At 36.6% G+C, this 15,639-nt stretch overlaps 1 protein-coding gene across 1 annotated transcript in view; it reads right to left on the minus strand.

The window, feature by feature from the left end:
* LOC145690710 (cell adhesion molecule Dscam1-like) overlaps nt 1–15,639 on the minus strand; it is a 934,280-nt gene that overhangs the window by 282,906 nt on the left and 635,735 nt on the right. The window lies entirely within an intron of this gene.

Below are 15,639 nucleotides of genomic sequence, written 5' to 3' on the forward strand. Positions count from 1 at the left end.
ACGAACGATTAGCACATGATCTCAGGTTTCTTATTCATTGCCGAACCAGTTTGCAGTCTTCAGGAAATGTTACGTGTCATATGATCTCGGTATTGAAAAGAACGTTAAGCTCCAAATTGACCAATCAGAAGCGGCCTTGAACATGTTTAGATTTTATTTTTATAACAAAATCTTTTCACTTTTGAATAAAATGTTAAGTTTATAGGTTAATACTTTCTAAAGGCCGTTTATGTTCCAATTTCATAGTTTTTCGAAAATCATATTCTTGAAGAGAATTTAGGGAATAAGATTGTAACCGTACGCCCCCAGTTTGAGACTAGCTAATGAGGATGACATGTGGTATGAAGGACACGCTTCATCACACTTACTTGACGTTAGCACAATCAGGAGACGTTAAATATCAATCAGCTATTGCATACCCCCCCCCAGGTTTCCCCAGATTGTGATTACAAAATTTAACTGAAGGCAAGCTCGAAGATCAGTGGATATCAAAGGTGGAACTAGCACGGGTCCAGGGGTACCTAGGCCTCCCAGTTTTTTGAGTGTCAATAATAATTGAAATTATTATTTATCTACTTTCCAAAGTTTATATTAAACTTACGATATACTTATCATAGTCTAGATTCTGGTTGCCAGTTTTTACCTTCAAGATCCGACGCTGGTGGAGATTGTGTCATTGTGAACATAAATTGGCAACAAAATAATTTTTTTCTTTTATGAACTCCCTTACTTTTAACACTTAAGCCATTATTAGTAACTATTTCCCTTACCGAAGGAGGCAAGATGCAAGAAGAAGTTATCATCCTCCTAAACGGGTCAATGAGAAGAACCATTAGGCCCGGAGGTGACGTAGTGCTTCAACACGGTAAATGTGAGACAGATCATTGTAGTCATTGCTGGCTCTCAAACGGGAATATCTGTCTGGTGCAGATTGATTACATCACCTATTGGACCGATAATATACGGTGCACCTCTTCCTTAAAATAACGTAAGCGGAGCCTGATACTCTGTTGTCCCACCCAGGAGGAAAGTGTTTGGATATCTTGCAAATGGAAAACTAAGAGGTGCTCTTAGGTCCGTGATGTAGAGGTTGGGCGCCTTCGCGGTAGAACAAGCAGATAGAAGGGCCCGCGGGTTATCTCGGAGTTCCTGGTTGGGCTGATCTCTGCCAGACTGTGGTCATATTGAGGGATTCGGTAACTTGGGCTATGTTGTCCAAAGGAGAACATTATTTGTGATGGTATGCTCCCACTCGCTAGGGGAGCTGCATTAGTTCTAAGGGAGTAGCAAGAGGTCATTTTAGTTTTTCATAAGGCTCTTTACTAAGGCCATCCTCTCACTTTTTAGAAATTTAGTGAATAACTTAAAAGTAATAAAAATATTTAAAATATAGAATGTAAGCCAGACAATATCCACAAAATGCTATTGAATAGATTAATAACTGTTTTCAGACCTTTTGTGATAACTCAGAAATTTACATGTGCAGTTTATGACATCATAATTGTTGGATTATTAAATAAAGTAATAATTGTTTCCAGACCTTTTGTGACAGATCAGAAATTTGAGTGTGTAATTTATGACGTCATAATTGTTGGGCTATTAAATAAATTAATAAATGTTTCCAGACCTTTTGTGATAGTCCACAAATTTGCGTGTGCAGTTTATGACCTCATAACTGTTGGACTATTAAATAAACTAATAACTATTTCGAGACCTTTTGTAATAGACCAGAAATTTACGTGTGGAGTCTATGACGTCATAATTGCTGGACACCCAAATTTATACACAATATGGAGAGTCTTGAAGACAAATATTAGTTCATATAACATCATTTTGTACATAATATGTGGCTTATTTTCTAAATATTTTATATTCTTTCACTAAAATTTTAAAAGAAAAAGTGAGGATGAACTTAGGGAAGAGCCATAAGTATCTGACAACTCAGAGTATTTTTTCGGACCAGTGAAACGTGTAAGAGTGGTCTAGACGAATGTTGGTGGCCTGAACGAGTGTGAACAGACACTAAATATCTATATTAAAAACTACTAACAACTACCGTTACTATTAACTAAAAGCATATTTTATTAAATTCAATGAAAATAATATAGAACATGAGTTACCAAAGACTTCTACTTTAATATTTATATTTTTGAGGCTTCGCTGACGAAGAGTACTATCTCCCAGATCCGTTTTGTGTAATAATAATAATAATAATAATAATAATAATAATAATAATAATAATAATAATAATAATAATAATAATAATAATAATAATAATAATAATAATAAATCATATTCAAGTTTAGCTAAAAACAAATTTCTGCCATTACAAATTCTGTTCTGACACTCTCTTTCTAACAGGGGGCGCGGTAGCTCAGTGGTACAGTTGCGTGTTTGCTGCCCACGCGGTAGCACGTCTTTCGCTGATGCTCCGTCCAGTGTCTTACCGTGCGAGTGGCATTGAATGCGCCTAGTGTACTCTGTGTTTGATTGGAGTTTACGCTTTACTTGATTCTAATATTTTCCAACTTGTAGTGATTAGTGAGATTTATTTAGAATTACAACATGCATATCAAAAGTGTGAATACATTAAAATTAGGATTACGTGCGATTCCTAACCGTCCCTCCACAATCAAAATACATGAGTTTATTCAAAACACGTTTCAATTAAAGGAAGAACAAATACTAAGTCTCGAGTTGGATATCTATCGTAAATGTGTATATATTAAGTTATTGTCTGACTTGTTGTGTGACAAATTAAGACCACATGGTGATAGTGTTACTTTTCAAGACGATAGTGGAACATACCCAGTGACCTTAGAATTAGCTGATCGGCCTTTAACCTATGAGCGAGTACATGCTATTCCCACGAAATATAGTGATACTGATGTCACCCGTGCTTTGTCTGTCTATGGAGAGTGTAAAAGTATCAAAGATGAAATTTATGACGATACCCATATTTATAAAGTTAGATCTGGACGAAAGATTGTGACTATGTACTTGTTAAAGCCTATACTGTCATTCATTGATATTCGTAACCAAAGGTTCCTCGTAACTTATTACGGTCAGGACCGTACCTGTTATTGCTGCCAAGCACGCGAGCATTTACCAGACCAATGTTATCAGCGTCAAAAACGGGCCGTTGTTTCAACAACAACCTTAGAACACACAGAAAATGCTAAGGAACGCTCTCGAGATTCGCATACCCGAGAAATTACTGTGGTTAAACCTGCTAATTTGCCTACTTTTCTCAGATGTGGACTTTCCAAAGTTACTGACTGCACTTGCTACCCCTGTGATACAGGGCCGTCCTGTAGCCACTGCTCCGATAGTGCTTAATGCTAGTGTTCCTAACCAACCATGTTCCGGAGAAATTTCTGACAATTATGCCTAGGATATTAGTGACAATCAGAACAGGGCCTTATCTTCAGCCCCTCCAGCTTTACATGGTACTTCTCCACTGGTTGAGTCCGATCTTCCACAGAAACCTTACGTAGTCATTGAGCAGGATACAAAGAAGGTCTTGCTAGAAAGTGCTTCCTCCTCCCCTAGTGTTGTTGATGGTAATCAGAATCCAGAGTGCATCTCTAGTGTATCAGAAGTTTCCTCTGTAAGTCCCATGTTCCCAGTTCAGTCAAAGGAAAAAGATCCCATGTTATCCCCTGTGAGTTGTTCTAGTGGGAAAAAGGACCCGATGCCCGGAATTCTCAGGAAGTCTCCCAAGACAAGAAACAGAAGAAAGCAGGAACGGCTATAGCTCAAGTCAAACAATCTAAGAAGACGGATCAGGGAATTTCAGAAGTATCACTTAGAATCACCCGGTCGTCTGTAGCGAAACTAGTGAGTACGGAATATATACCTGATACCGAAGTTCCTACTTCAGGTGAGTCACCAGCAGTTTCTACTCCTACCTAAACATTCAAAAGATCAGTTCTTGCAGACAAACAGTGGTGCTTTATTATGAAGTGCGTTACTAAAATTCGACATCTTTTTACTACTATACTTATGTGTACTATCTTAAAAATAGCAACTATAAATATTAACGGCATCCAATGACCAGTAAAATTTGAAGCTCTCAATGACTTTTTACTTAAATCTGAAATAGATGTTGCTTTTCTCCAAGAAGTTGGTCCAACAATTGTAAACGTACATCCATCATATATTGTATATTATAATTGTACATATAATAGCCTTGGTACTGCAATTTTGGTTAAAGAAAGTACCCCCCTCTCACATGAAGAATTGCATCCTAATGGTAAAATTATAAAAGGTCAAGTTAATGATACCACACTAATCAATGTTTATGCGCCCAGTGGAAGTAATAATAGAAAAGAAAGGAATATTTTTATGCAAATGAGGTAATACCATATTTTAGTGGCACAAATAATGTTATATTTGGAGGTGATCATAATTCAATCATAACTCACAAAGGAGAACCGGCTTATAATTATTGTCATACATTGCATGAATTAGTAAAAGATTTGTCCTTGGTAGATGTGTGGGACTTTAAACACCCAGACTTACAGGGGGACACATTTATTACCCAAAATTCAAGCTCTAGGATAGACAGGCTCTATGTCAATGATACCTTAAAACCTCAAGTTGTTTTCTTTTATATCGATATCCCAGTGTTTTACTGATCATCTTTGTTTAATAATGGAAACTAAAATTAAGGGCAAGAAGCTTGTTCGAGGCCGCAAGTATTATCACATGAATGAAAGTCTGTTCAACGATGAGATATTTTGTCAGCTCTTTTCTCAAAAGTGGCATTATTGGCTTAAACAAAAGAAGTGGTTCAAAACATATTTGGAGTGGTGGAATCAATACTGTAAGGATAAAATCCGAAGCTTTTGTAGGTGGTATTCCTCTGACACTTATGCTGATAAGCGAAAACTTGATAATTTCTGTTACAGATGTCTCTTAGAGGCACAAACTGAGGCTATGACAAATCGCCCCGCCTTTACTCTTGTACGTAAATACAAAACAAAATTATTACAATTCGACAAACAGAAAATTGAAGGGATTAAGTTACGCAGTAAAGGTCCAGGGTTTCCAGAAGAAGAACAATGCTCTCTTACACATGTTTTAAAAGAAGCCAAACGTGGAAGGAGAAAACTAATCACATCCCTAACAAATGCTCAAGGCTCTTTGCAAACTACTCAAGACAATATTAGCAACATCCTGTATGATTATTACTACCAGTTATTTGGGATAGATGCTGCTACCAGCTGCGGCAATAAATTACTTGACAGTGTGCCTAAAGTGATAAATGCCGAAGACAATAAAATTTTATGTGCTCCATTGACTAAAGATGAAGTAAAAAAAAGAGCTGTTAATGCTGCGAAACAAGAGAAATCTCATGGCTAAGACTCTATCTCTGGCCGTTTGTATGTTAAATTTTGGGACATAATGGGCGACACACTAACATTGATTGTCAATGAATGATTCTCTGCTTCAGAGACTATAAAGCGCCCTAATACAGCCATCACGGTATTTATACCCAAAACTGCTCAACCTTCTAGTGTTAGTCATTATAGACCTATATCACTTCTTCAAAATTTTTAGTAGATGTATCAAAAACCGACTCATGGAATATATGGATACGTTATTACATAATTTGCAATATGTGGCTGTTAAAAAGAAATCCATCTATCACCTTCTGTTAACTATTAGAGATATTACTATTTGTAATGATTGCGCTCTTAAAGCGGCTCTGATTAATTTAGATTTTAAAAGTGCCCTTGATAATATTGAACACTCTTATTTATGGACTGTTTTCCGAAAATTTAGTTTTAGTGATAAATTTGTTACCTGGATGCAATATTTCTATAAAGACGCACATACGAAGTTAAATGTTAACGGTCACCTCTCCACAAGCATTCCCGTCAATCGTTCAATACGACAAGGTGATCCCCTTTCGATGTTGGCTTTTGCTATTAACCTTGCTCCCCTGTTATATGCTATGGATGACTACCTAACTGGTCTAAATATTATTACATCTGCTCTAAAGGTGGCTAGTTATGCAGATGATGTAACAGTTTTTGTATCTTCCAAACTAGATTATTCTCTCATGATGGAATGTGTTCGCGAATATGAGATAGCATCTGGAGCTAGATTAAATGTCTGTAAATCACATATGTTAAACATAAACAATAGTATTGATTTTACGAATATAAATACCGTTCCTAGGGACGACAGTGTCACAATCTTAGGAATTACTTTTTATTCTAACATATCAAACACTATTACTCATAACTATAAGAATGTTGTAAACACACTGTGTTATTCAGGTTATGTGAATCAACCCAGAAATCTGTTTATATTCCAAAGCAAAATTTATAAATGTTTATCTCTTAAGTAAAATATGGTATTTGGCAAATGTATTACCTATGCCTCAACTCATAGGAAAACAAATTCAAAGTTTATGTGGTTGGTTTCTATGGAAACATCAGGTCTTTCGTGTTAAATATGTTGTAATGTGTTGTTTACATTCGCAAAGAGGTATCAGTTTGATAAACGCAAAGGTAAAAGCCGCCACTTTGTATGTTGCTCGATCACTGACCTTGTACAAAGACGAAGCTGTTAGTGTAACACAACAATTGCTCAATTACTTATTAGCCCAAACAGATAGGAGTCTTCCCCTGTGTGTGTTTGACCTACCTCAAAGCTGTAAGTACTTAGAAACTGTTCTGTTTGATTATATATATCTGTCTCAGCATTTTGATTTTCAACACTTACGTAGTAAAAGCCTGTGTGTTTTAAAAATGAATAACTTATGTCACACCTAAAATTGTGTTAGGTGACTGCTTGTGTAATTGGTCCACTATTTGGGCCAATATCAATGACTCGACATTGAGTGTCGCCAGCAAATCTATCTGGTTTATGATTGTCCATGACATTATTGATACCAAAAACAAGCGAAACAAATATGGTTTTAGTCATGAATATATTTGTCATAAATGTAATAATATAGATACGTTAGTTCATAGAATCACAACCTGTCTTGAATCCCAACAAATATGGTTTAAGTTACGCCACTTTTTAGCCCTTCTTACTTCTAGCTCAGAGCACAATATAAATATTAACATAATTTTACGGCCAGATTATCGATTTTATCCAGCTGGTAAACAACACAGTGTCAATTGGTATATAGGAACGACCGTAAAATATATTTTTACTTCCAACTTAGCAGCAGGGGGAGCCTTCAATATACAGTATTTACAAAAATAACACTTAAACTTATCCACGGATGTACGTAATAAGAAGTTTGCAAATTTTATAGCCAACTCTTTGTTCTCTTAACTTCCACAATGTTCATGTAATTTTTTTTTTAAATTTATTTTTTTAAAACTTATTTTACGACTTGTTATCTTGTGACAAAGCGACATAAACACCTAGTTGTAATTACTTCTTGAGTACAATAAAATGATTTAAAAAAGTGGTAGAGCGTTCACCTCCTGAGCTTGGGGTCTCTGGTTCGATCCCAACTCGCGCCGTGTGGATCTTGTGGTGGACAAACACCGTGCTCGTGGGTTTCCTCGGTGTTCTCCCGTTTCCTCCCACTTCTTTCATTCCACCATTTCATTCATTTCTCATCATCACCGTCTCCTTTAGCCTAACCGGCATAACCGTGGGACGTAAAACTCAAAGATTTCATTTCCTTTTTTCTCTTTCTAACATTCTGATTATAATGCTTTCGTTACACTAAACACTCTTTATATGTGTGAATTACGGACTGGTTTAAGGAAATTATTCTGTATCATTTTGAGCAAGTTGGTCCATTTCAGATGCGCACACACACTCATTGAAAGGCATCAAAATTTTGAGGGGCTGCAATACGAGGCCACAAAGCCGAATGCCTATGTGTATTGAACCGGAATTATTCCCCACCCGAAAAGACGATAAGGTGATAAGTAATCCTTAATTATTACCTTAAGTAATCCTTAATATATATAGGGTGTAACAAAAAGGTACGGCAAAATTTCAAGGGAGGGTTCCTTATGAATAGACAATCAAAAAAAAAAGTTCATATGACCTTATGTTGGGAAATGTATCGTTACAGAGTTAGGCCATTGAGCCACCTGACGGTATGAAATAGTCACCTTCCGGTTGCTCCTCAATGTGATTCAATTTAAACCTCAATAACTCAGCCTCTAATTAAGCTAGAAAGCTAGTTTTGATATCAATGTGTTCCTGAAGGACGAAGCTTTTCGTCGATATGCATTTTATGTATATGACGGGATACCACGGCGGACGGGGAGGGTAAAGTACGTACGTTTTTGTTTCTTGTATGAGAATTTTGGGGATGGCATTCCTTCTCCCTTGGGGGTACACTCATAAAATTTGGTATGTGAAGCAATGAAGTAGTCCACTATATGATAATACCCTGTATGTAACGATGCATATGGTCATATGAACTTTTTTATCACACCCTATATATATACAGATGCAAGTAAGATCAAATGTTCATGGTACATCAATCATTTCTCTGCTAACTCAGTATGATCTTATTAAGAAAATGTACAAATGTATATTGAGTAACAAAGTTTGGAGGTTCTGGGTCAGATGGCTTCCTACGTGCGTGCATCCCTGATGTATCTGCTTTCTTGAAAAATACACTTCATAACTCGTACAACTGTTATTATCCTTCCTGTTATGTGTTGATATTACGAAAAATAGAGCATGGTTTAAATACTGTCTTTTTAGGTATACCAGACATTTGTAAGTCTCGCTTCACCCTGATTTGAGGCTCAAGACAAAAGAGTAGGGGACAGCTAAATAAAATAAGCAAGTAGAGAGAGAATTATGAAAAAAAGCGCTTACCTCTGGTACATGGGGTCCCTGGTTCGATCGTCGCGAAGAAAGTTCGTGGTGGACAACATCGTGTCTATGAGTTTTCTCGAGATACTCTCGTTTCCTCCCACTTTCTCATTCCAGCAATTATTCCATCATCATTCACTTACCTTAATCACTATCTCCCTTAGCCTAAGGGACATAATCTCCCTTAGCCTAAGGAAATATTAAACTGGAAGATTTGAAAAATGAAAAGAGGCAGTCGAATCTGCCATGTAATAAGTCCGCATGAAACGGCAAAGTGGAGAACAACAACAAAAAAAAAGTTTATATTATAGATTTCTATTAAGCTATATTCTATTCTATTCAACCCTATCGGGTATTAATCATTAGAGACGGGACCATACAGTCTTATTGATTTCATTACTAGAATTGTTCTTACATTGTAATTGATTCAAAAGTTACAGGATGAGCTGTAACTACAATGGCTTGGGCATAAGCCTGATTGAACTAATATATGTCACTGTGTTATACTAGAACATTAGAAACATTTAAATTGGAAAGAAACGTTATACGAAAATTTGACATTTCAGCGTATGTTCCCCAACGTTTAACTGAGAAAGTCAAGGAAAACTCCTGGGGAGATCTAAGTTAGGTGATCTTCGACGGGATCCATACCCAGAATTACTTGATTATAAAGCGAGAATGGCATCAGTTCATTTATCCTCTACGATTTGAGAAGAGAATTGTTGATTATTCGGTTGAAATATAATTAAGATATCAGCACCAAGCTGTTTGTCTGCGTCAGGTTACACGAAAGTTAATAAAGCACGGTGAATAGTAAGTTCCAAGAGTACATCTTGAAATAGTGAGCTTAATTTGCGGCGTTAGTGCCCGAATTTAATTAATTAGAGGGTTTTAAGAGGGAGGGACGTCAGCGAAAAGTCTATTTATTTCCCGTCAGGAAAAGGCAAATTGCCAACTAACACATGTTATTCATAAAAGCGCTTCTAAAATAAAAATACACAAATGAATATGTTGTAAAAACAAAAGGAAAAGAATAAAAGCTTAGTGAAATGTAGAATAAAAATAATTGTCATGGAAAACAAGTAGCAGTGTCATGTGTACACCACATAGTAGTTTGGTTTGTATTTTGAGATGTTTCTCAATTAATATTCGAACCGGAAGTGGTAGTAGAGATCTACAGGGTGATCCGGAAGTGCGTGTACCACCCTTTAGTTTCAACAGTATAGTGTTATCTATGGTAGAATGTCTGTACACAGTTGGCTTGAAGTGTTAAGAGTCATGAACATCGGAAGATCACCATCCATGTCGTAACACAGCTGAATTCTGCGCCAAGTTCGTGATTCACGTGCGCAGTTACCTGAATCAGACGTTTCCTGGCCGCTGGTTCGAAAGAGGTAGTGCATCTACACCAGCTCCTTTTGCCTGGCCTCCAAGAAGTCCCGATCTGACCACACCAGACAATGCTCTCTGGGGTTTGATAAACCAACAAGTAAGAAAGACTCGATATCACACAATGCAGGAATTACGAGCAGTTGTGGAACACGCCTTCACCCTCGTGACTCCGGAGTATTTCTACAAAACATCTGCAAGAACTTGGAGCAGAATTCAGCTGTGTTGCAATTTTGATGGTGATCATACTGATGTTTATGACTATTCAGACTCTTAAGACTCAAGGTAACTGTGCACTGACATTCTTCCATAACTAACACTATACTGCTGAAACTAAAGGGAGGTACGCCCACTTTTGGACCACCCTGTACCAGTTCCTGTTTTAGTAAAGAGATTAGAGATGAAATATATTATTGGTACGCTTAATTTATTACAGAAAATCGTATCTCACTATCTATTATGGTTTTTATTCTATGCGATCAAGGTTAAAACCGAAAGTTGATTAAGAGATGGGATGATACGTACTCTTGGGACGCTAAATTGATTTTAGAAAACTACTTCTCGCTACCTTCTGTCGTTTTAGCTGTATGCAGATCAATATTGAAACCTGAAGCTGTAATGGATTTCTGTCACTTCCGATTTTGGTAGAGAGTTAAAAGATGCAGATAAAATGTACTCTTGGGACTCTTAATCAAATGCAGAAAACCAAAACTATTTCTCGTTGTCTAATTACCATATTTGCTCTATAGTGATAATGTATAAACCGGAAATGGTTGATTTCTATCACTTTTGGTTTGGATATTTGACGTTGGTTCAATCAACGAAATTGATAACAAACTCTCATCCTGTACATCTTGACCAAATTTGATGGTGATTCATCAAATAGTGGTTGAGGTTTCCGTCTCCCGGACGGACACACGGACAGGGTAAATATATACTGGATTTTTGGTAAACGAAACTCCTTAGAAATTAGGATAGAGATAATAAAAAGCTAAAATGAACGATAAGCTGATAAATAAGAACGAATATAAACAACAAATACCTAAAAGAATAATGATTCCGCAACAAAATGTTTGAAGGCTAAAAGGAAAACATAATTTCAATCTGACGAATAAAAGAATAAAGTGACTACAAATGGCGTTATCACGCAAAACCTTATGTAAGATTATTAGTTACTTTGAAAACATCATATAAGGTCTGGATATTATGGACATTTTACAAGAATATACTGGATACTCAGTAGGATGAGCGTTAGCACTGGATCCATAATATTACGTAGAAGTGGCTTTAACTTTTGTGCAGCGATGATCAAAGCTTTTTTTTTTTTTTTTTAAAGAAATGAATAATACTTTTCTTAAATTGTTAGCAGGATTGGTGAAGTAGTTGTAATTAATTTTAGCGAATGAAATACATATGTATGAATCAGGATATCCTGATGGCTGCCATGAGCCACGATATTGCCGTTTTAAGTAGCTAGTGGGTCAAAACAGTTTTCCAACTGCATAATCACCCATGTTCGTATGACGTGTGAGAAAAGGGAATTTTGGGGAAATCGGGAAATTTTACAGGAAAAAGATACCTTTTTCGAAGTTTGCGGACTCCTAGAGTGACCCCAGGTAAGAATATGCAGTCACATTGTACCCTGAAAAATAAATTTATTTATTGGTAATGTTTATGGCAAATATGAGTTTTGATATCTTAAATATAGTGACCTGGGAAAAAATATTTCCCAATCCTATTTGAAATTAGAAAATTAATATCAATAGGAAACATTACGATCTAAAATTCCTTGACCGAGTACAATCCATCCAAATATTATGACTTGTACGTAGTTCTCTTCAGAATTATGCCATCTTCAAAATGCAATATTGTTTATGTCCCGATAAAGTACGGGAAAGGGGAAATTTTGGGAAAAGCACGAAATTCATCCGAAAAATTCCTTTCTTTAGACGTTTGGGTACTCTTAGAGCGGCCCAAGGTGACAATACGCTAACCCAACATACCACAAAAATACACCAGAGTATTGTTAGTGCTTCTTGCAAACACGACTCCTTTATCTTATTTAATGAAGTCTGAAAAAAATATTTCCCAATCCTGTTTGCAAGTAAAACATATATACTAGTAGGGAAAATAACGATATAAAATTTCTGGATAGAATTCTAACCATCCATATTTTGTCTTTAGAATGATGGAATGTTTCAAATGCAATATTGTCCTTGACCCCATGACGTGCAAAAAAAGAGAAGTTTTCTGTTCCCAAATTTTTTAAAAAAGGTAAATCTTGTGGGCCTTTTCAGGACATTTAAGAAGTTTACTAAATTCTTTTGTATCTTATCTACTAATTGTCCGACTTAGAAGTTTTTAGAGCGGTTCCAGGTGAAAGTACGCAACCCTAACATACTACTACAAAAATACGCTGGCGTATTGTTAATGCTTTGTGCAAACACCATTCCGATATCTTATTTAATGACTTCGTGAAGAAACATCGAAAGCTCTTGTTAAAAGGGAACTTTTCTGTCCTCGCACATTCAACTCTATACCTTATGGATTCTGTACATTTTTCAGAACCAGAATTTTTTCATTTTACTCACAAATTTCATTTGTAAAGTAACTTCTTTCAAAAAAATCTTATTATTTTCTTTTTTCCATAGAGTTCCGTAGGTGTAAAGAAAGGCTCGTTTTTTAATAAACAGCAATAATTTCAATTATTTTTAGAAGAAATACTACATTAATGTGCAAATATTTACAAACAACTAAAACATTAACTGCTTTTACGTACAGCTCACATGATTCTTGATCGTCTTCTTTCAATCTTTTTTATTCTATTTATTGTTGTACTGTATACTATCAGTGCATTTTGTGCAAAGGAGCGTGCATGGAATCTTGGCTTTTGAACAAGAGCATCGTGCAACTCATGGAGAGTAACCGCATTTAACGAATTATCTGCAGCTTCCATAATAGGGGAAGAGAAACCAGAGAGGTGTCCAGACATCATCAATATTGGTCCATCCGCATCCTTCTGGCTTTGGAATATTGTCCTTCTCTGACGATGCATGACTCCAAACTTGGCCTGCCTGGTATGGTGAACGAAGGCAATGTTGCCTTAGTCCCTCTTTGGTTGGGGGAAGACTTTTGCTAGGTTTTCTTGGGGTACTCCCATTTTATTCCTCATTCTCATTCCACAAGTTCTTCCATCATTATTCAACTTGTCTTAATCATTCGTCTCTCATAGTCTAAAGGGCGTTATCATGGAACGTTAAACCAAAAGACTTAATTTAAATTTAATATTTCCTTCTTCTCCTTCTTCTTTAGTGTAGTCTATACACAAAACAGAGACGCGGCGGTACAGTCATCAAGACGTCTTCCGACCAACCGACCAGCTCGAGTTAGATATCTGGTGTGGGCAGAAATTTTGTCTCATTGTATGCTAGTTCCAATATGGCTCAGGGGTTCGTTCGAGGTCTGTAAACTGAGTAAACCTGAAGGGTTAAGGCAGAGGCAGCACGGTGGTTATTACAGCTCCTCTTGTATGCGTTGAAATGTGGAGAATATAAAGCCCTACCTACATCTAGGCTGCGCTTTCCATGGCGTGCCCTGATTGCGAAACACAAAATACAATTAATACAGTTACTTTCATAAATATTTATAACACACCGCTCAGAAACTTCATTTTAATTTGAACATAAAAAGTGTGTCCCATAAAGAAGGCAAGTTCTGAAATGCACACCGTTACTTTTCTAGAAGTTGGCAGCACTGAACGTTACGCGATGTTCGCCTTCCGTCCTGAAGGGCTCCATTTCTACCCGTATAGAAAACATATGACGATCATGCGCTATTCAGCTCTCAGTGACTACTAACAACAAAGACAGCAGGTGAACATCGCGTAACGTTCAGTGGTGCCAACTTACTAGAACAGAACCGATAGGCATTTCAAAAGTTACTTTCTTTATGAGATACCCTTTTATTATATCGAATATCATTTTACACGATTACTTACTTCACAAGTATTAATTTCGTAACAAAATTTTTATAAAGGAATACGCGGTGAAGGAAAGCCAAACTAATAGATAAATGAAAACCGATCGTGGCTCTAGAGGAAAAGGTTCAAACGAGCACAGCAGAGAGCATCAATAATAATCGTCCTTTTGTACAGAAGATTGATTAATGAATCACGTACAGAATGAATGCTGCTACAGCAATCTAGGTGATTACGTTGTGCATGATACATCTCATGGAAAGAAGGAGAGAAGATAAAAGGTTGAAATATGTATGGCAAGGGACCTTGGACGTCATTCGCTAAACTGATCAGTTAAAAAAAGAAAAGAGAAGTGTTACGAACGCCATAAATCAATCAATCAATCAATCAAAATACATTGTCTGATGGAAGGGTAAAACAAATGACTCTCTTGGTCGTGTAACATATAGACGTGCTACTATACTATCTAGAGGTGGTGGTATAAATAAAAGTTCACCATGATACGTTGCAGCAATATGAAAACGCTATAACCCACAAAACCAAACTTTAAACACGAGAGAGATGTTTGTTTCTAGTGTTGGTTATACGCAATACATTTATTCTCCAGGGCAACTGGCAAAACCAGGAAAAAAAACGTAACAACAGCCAAAGCGGTTGAGCTAATTAAGTGACGTCATCCGATACATCGATTTAGCCTATTGAACATGGGAATAATATTAACGTATAGCATAATCAAACTATAGCACCGCAGGTGAGGGCTTGGGAGTTCATAGGGGAATAGAAGAAAGGGGAGGTGGTTAACGCAAAACAATGAACAATAAAGCAGAATTAGAAATACTTTTTTTTAATTTTCCGTAGAACAAATGAGATGAGGTGAAAAGAGGCTTCCAAACAATTATTGCTTTGATATGAATTCAAATGATCAAAATGGCGTTGTCGATTATTCACTTCATTACTATTCTGAATGATCAAAAAGTCATGGTTGTTTGTTCTTGCTCGAAAATCTTTCTGTTCGCATGCTCATTGCAACATAAATTGAAACGTTCTGGAAATCTCCTGAGGCGATATCGCAAAACTCGAGTTCGAAAGCCGAGAATAGCCTATCCTGACCATAGGCCATCGCAGATACTGTACACAAAATCTAAAATCAGAAACTTGAAGCTGGTTCAATTTTACAGGTAATTTGAAACATACTACACTATAGCCTATCAATGTCTCTTACTATCTGTTTGCCACCTGTTTAACTGTTTTTTAGCCTCTTTTTCGTAAAATCTGCATTTTTCCATAAGCCATGCATTACTTATTATTCTTAAGTTGGCCACTTGTCTAACTTGGTCCCATTTTCGTAAAATCGGTATTTTCCCATAAGGGTAAAGGCATACCGAGAATACCTCGCGGTCGAGGTCGAGGTTTAAGTCGCGGTTGCTACTTCGATAATGTCACAAACACATGGA

Source organism: Thermobia domestica, chromosome 7, assembly GCF_964235325.1.
Source record: "Thermobia domestica chromosome 7, izTheDome1.hap1.1, whole genome shotgun sequence".
Lineage (NCBI taxonomy): Eukaryota > Metazoa > Arthropoda > Insecta > Zygentoma > Lepismatidae > Thermobia > Thermobia domestica.